Raw genomic sequence first — 5,241 nt, 5'->3', positions numbered from 1 at the left:
GGAGTCCTTTCCATCATCTACAGATCAACCAAACAATCAAAGCCAACCAACGGAGAGAAACAGGAGACCACAAAGGTGCACTGCGTACTACTACTAGTATTTCTTTTTTTTGCTAAGTCTTACTCCATCCGGTCATCATCATCATTATTAGCCACCAATGATTACTCATGTCCTATGTCAAAGCCAAGGCCATGTATCGCCATGGCGCACGCCTAGATGCCTCCGGTGGCTAGCTACCCCACGGATCCATGATGCTGATGCAGAAAATCCACCATCGTGTTGATCCGTCGTTGCGGCCTCCAATCCAGTTTGTCGTGGCCACTGTTGCCGCCACCACGGCCGTCGTGCCCACGGCCAGTGCCGCCATCGCCACGGCCACCGCCACTATGGCTTGCACAACTACCATCATCGCCACCTCCACCATCTCTACACCACAAGAAGATTCGATACCTCTAATTCCATACTGATATCTTGATTTTGATCTATGAATATGCAGCACATCCGTACAATATTTGTACTGGACACCAACCTACAACACCCATGCCTCTAGCCCAGTCCAACTTTATATTTCTCAAATTATTTTTTGACAGATTGTTTCCACCTTTGTATGTCTCAAATTATTTTTTTCATCAGATTGTTTCTTTTGGTAAAATATCCATTAATTTGATGGCTATGTTTCTCCATCAATTCCATTGCTATTTCGCTGGGAAAATGGCTCCACGGGTGCCTTCACAGGTGCCTCAATGAACAATTGCTAAAATGGATACATAATTTGATGAGCTTGCCTCTATTTTATCCAAAGATCCAAGGGACCAATTGACCTCTGGTATAGGTTTGTTTTATACATTCAGCACCACCAAATATTTCTTTGTGTAAAAATTTTGATGTATTGTAGCATGTTGCATCAAAGAAAATTAGGAAAGCTACAATTTTTTGTAGCCTAGTTTGTAATATAATGTTTCTATATTGCATCTAGTGTATAAGAAAACTTACATGATCTTTTGTTAAGTTCATATGTTGTGTCTTCTAGTTATCAGCAACTCTACTTATTAGTACTGATAGCGATTCCATTAATAATCTCCATGAGAACATGCAAGTTTGTGTCTTCTTGTTTAATTGAATGCACCATTACTTGTTCATAGATCTGAACGAGAGCTACTATGAACAAACACATGGGGTTCGTGTTCATGCCGATGTCAAAAATCCAAGTTATATTACTTGCAACTATGTTCACTTGCATTACTTCGTGTGCTGATGGTACAATAAAAGATAGCCATTTCTGTTGTATTTAGTTATGTAAAATTTACAAAATGCCTATTTTTGTTTCTATAGGTGAAATAACAACTAGGTTACGTTCACATGGCTTTTGAACTAACAATGAACATGATTAATTTGATTCAGACGTGGCAATGGATGAAAATAATCAAATAAATGCCGCAACACACAACACTGAAGGTGTTTGCTAATCTAAAACCTGCTTCTTTACACCCTTGTTTATTTCACTGATTTAGCTAGGTACTGTTATGTTGATACACATTTATTTCTTTATACAACATAATAACAAGTGCTACATTTAGCATGTCACAACCTATTATACTAATCTAAAATTTGATTCTTGACACTATAGAGTAAAAACATTACATTTAATTACCCTTGTTCTTTTCCCTAAATTAACTAGGCCTTGCTAAGAGTGGAAGAAAACTTACAATTAACAATTAACTTTGCAAGAGAAGAGCAAAAGGAAAGCATATTGATATAAAGTTCCCTAAAGAATTTGCAAAAGTGTGTGGAGAACATACTAGTTTATTTAAAAGTGAGATAATAGTTCTTGTAAGAACTATACCACTCCAAGTGAAGAAGTGGAGGGACAAGGATAAGTTTCATCCTAGTACTACTACATCTGTATAGAGAAAACTAAAGGAGACCTACTTTTCGTATGAAATGAATATATTTGGCATGCATAGGTTATCATTGCATTTAGTGGCTGGTTATTACAATACATCTTTGCTGTACAACAAAAGTTTCTTAAGCTTTCAAAAGAAGATAAAGATTGTGCCATAAGACAAGTAGAGAGTCAATATAATAATCGGCGTTACTGTCTACTTCAAACTTATCGAAACAACAAGCCAAGGCCACAACATGTCTCACTAGAAGGTTGGCAATGGTTGATAAGGAATTTGAGCACGGATGATGATTTTTAGGTACATACAACTCATGTCCTAAATTACAGTGCTGCATAATTGTTAATGATACATTTATGCAATTTGTAAACTAGAAAAGGAGCAACCAAAACTCTATCAATAGAGGAAAGCAAGAGATGGGGTCAAAAGTAGGAACTAGATCAATTGCTTAAATCGCTTATGATCTGGTGAGAAAAATAGTTACTAGGCAGATTTTTTTTTCTATTACACATCGTTATGAATTAGTGAATATATGCTTTTGTTATTCCAATGCAGCGAGACCCAGAAACTAGTGAATGGCCTACTGCTATGCAAATTTGGAGGGCTACATATCAAAAGGCTGATGGGACATGGTCCATTCCAACGGGTGAAGAAATAATGGTATGACCATATTACTTCCCTTTCTAATGGCATCTTTAGGTTTCACATTTGTCAATCTGTATCCTACCTTTTGAACTAGGATTAGGTGGAAGTGGTGTGTTTTTTATATGAAAAAGTATGGTAGTAGAATTATGTATGACTCTTTCATGGTTATTATCTCTACAATGTAGTCTCTGTATTGTTCATTTAATGAGTTGAAAAGTCTAGGCACTACAAAATTTTTGCAATATCTCTAATCATGAACAATATCATTTTATTCAGTTATTTGTAAATTTCATATATTAATTAATTTTTCTGTAATTTTCAATTATTACAAAACATGTTTACATATTTTTTAAATAGTAGCAACTCTAAGAACATTTGGATGTTACACTATCCTATAGCTAATTTGTGCTCATACTTATGATTCATTATATGAACGCTTTTGCCTGTTGTATAATATATGAGTTCTTAATTAGTTTGTTTTTCATGCTTTGTAAACCAAACTAAATGAAGCTGTTGGGATACATCAAGAAAAGATTTCTTCTACACCCATGCCAATAGTGGAGCACTTCGCACTACTTCTTGGTTGAAAGCCAAACCATTCACGTGGTGTTGGCATTCGTGCTATAAACCGATTAGCTGAGGAAAGAATTAGATTATAGGTGCAAATTGAGGCTTTTGAGCAGCGTGAAGCTATAGCTCAAGCACGTGCAGATGCTGCTGAGCAACGTGCTGATGCTGCTGAGCAATGAGCATAAGGTTTGGAAAGCCAAGTTTCTACGGTGGTCGAAACAAATGCACAACTGCAAAAAGAGCAGCAATCCCAACGTGATGAGCTGAGTTCTTTACGTCAAGCACAGAGTGGAGAAGTTGCTCGCCTAGTGAGAGAACAACTTGATCATCAAATTACTGAATTAATTGCACGCATTGGTGCCTCATAGCCTCCAAAATCTTAGAGTTTAAATACTTTAGTTGAATAATTATTGTGAGACTTTAAAAATAGTATCAAGAGAGTTATTTTGAGGTTTGAGTGTTCTTAGTTTTATGTAATGCTTGAATGCCAAATTTGAATTATTGAAATAAATATTATTGATGCAGATTTGAAATAATCATATTGCTATAGTGTACATTTGTTGAGCTATTTTTGTCACTACAACAAGGATAATAATGATAACTTGGTCGCCACAACATCTAATGTGTTTCACACAATTGAAACTTATCTTGTGACAAAACTTGTTCTGACTAATATTTTCCTACAAATCCTATGCTTTTTTGTGATGAAACTATTAATACATTTTGTCATGTTAGTTCTCACAAAAAGATAATTTTTTATGACAAAGGTTTGTCACCGTAGTTTACATGTGAGGATTAGTTTGCATCATAAATGAAAAGTATATGTGTTAACAAGTTACCACTTTTTCCCATACATATTGTGGTACATAATTAGACATAATTATAATTTAATAGTGAGAACAAGCATCAACATGACAAACTCAAGTAATGGCGAAACTTCTGTCACTAATATGTAGTCTTTAGTGACCACAAAATTTGTAACTTTTACAATGGTAATTGTGACAATTATATTGCCATAGATTTTGTATAGTTGTGGCAACTATTATCACCACTAAAAACATTATGAGTGGCATCATTTTTGCCACTAATGCATATGTTTTTGTGACAACAAATGAGCCACAAATGGTCATGTTACTAGTGGTAGTACAATGTGTCACTAATGAGTATGGTTATTTATGGGGAACAAAAATTCAACACTAGAGTATCTGTGAGACGAGTATTTGTGGTGACTAGTGGCGATTTAAAAATTCACCACAAAGGCTGGTTTGTTGCAAAAAAATAAGCTTTTGTCATGAAAACTTTTGCCACAAACACCCTTTGCCCTTGTGGTGCGTGGACATTCGTCAGTCCATGTGTCGTCCTTTACTACGTTTGCCGAGTGTCCATTAGTGGAAACACTCAGCAAACAAATACACTCGGCAAAAGAGCAAAAAACACTCAGTAAAGGCAGGCACTCGATAAAGAAATATATTTGCTGAGTATAATTATTTGGCACTCGGTAAAGAAACATGTTTGCTGAGTGTAATTACTTAGCACTTGGCAAATAATTTTATTTTTTTCTCTTCTAACCTTGAAACTTTTTCTACTCCCCACATACAATATTTGGTACTCCATGTTAAAATTTGGTATACTTCTGCATCTGTTTGCTATATTTAATTAATTTATTGTATTTCTAGGAATTTTTTGGTATAAGTCAAATTTGAACTGCAAGTGATTCAAATAATAGAATAAAATGAGTAGAAAATGATATTCATGTTATTGAGTCCAGTGTGAGGCCTAACCTAGGAAATAAAAAGAAATTCCAAACATCTTGTTTAGGAAACACGACCACGAACGTGTGGCCAAATGGTTTTAAATTCCAAAAAAGCAAACAAAGTCTAAAAATCATGAGATTTGTCATGATGTGATGATATTATACGTGGAGACTGTGGTAAAAAATTGAGAAGGTTTTGCATAATTTCTCTCGTACAACGCTTACAAACCGAAGCATCTCCGAAGATGAATCGTAGCGTTGAGAAGGATTCAATAAGATTTAAAGTCAAAGTGACTGTGGAATTGAGGTTTGACTTCAAAACTTTTCGTATAGACAATTGAGAACATAGATTGTTCCATGTGAAATTTTGGA

General features: G+C 35.2%; 1 pseudogene; it reads left to right on the top strand.

Moving 5' to 3' along the window:
• Positions 1–483: 483 nt before the first annotated feature.
• LOC136525836 (uncharacterized) lies at positions 484–3,499 on the top strand (annotated as a pseudogene).
• The last annotated feature ends 1,742 nt before the right edge of the window (positions 3,500–5,241 follow it).

This window comes from Miscanthus floridulus, chromosome 19 (genome assembly GCF_019320115.1).
Source record: "Miscanthus floridulus cultivar M001 chromosome 19, ASM1932011v1, whole genome shotgun sequence".
Classification (NCBI taxonomy): Eukaryota; Viridiplantae; Streptophyta; class Magnoliopsida; order Poales; family Poaceae; genus Miscanthus; species Miscanthus floridulus.
Note: the sequence above shows the minus strand (reverse complement) of the source record. Positions and strands in the feature narration are given on the sequence as shown.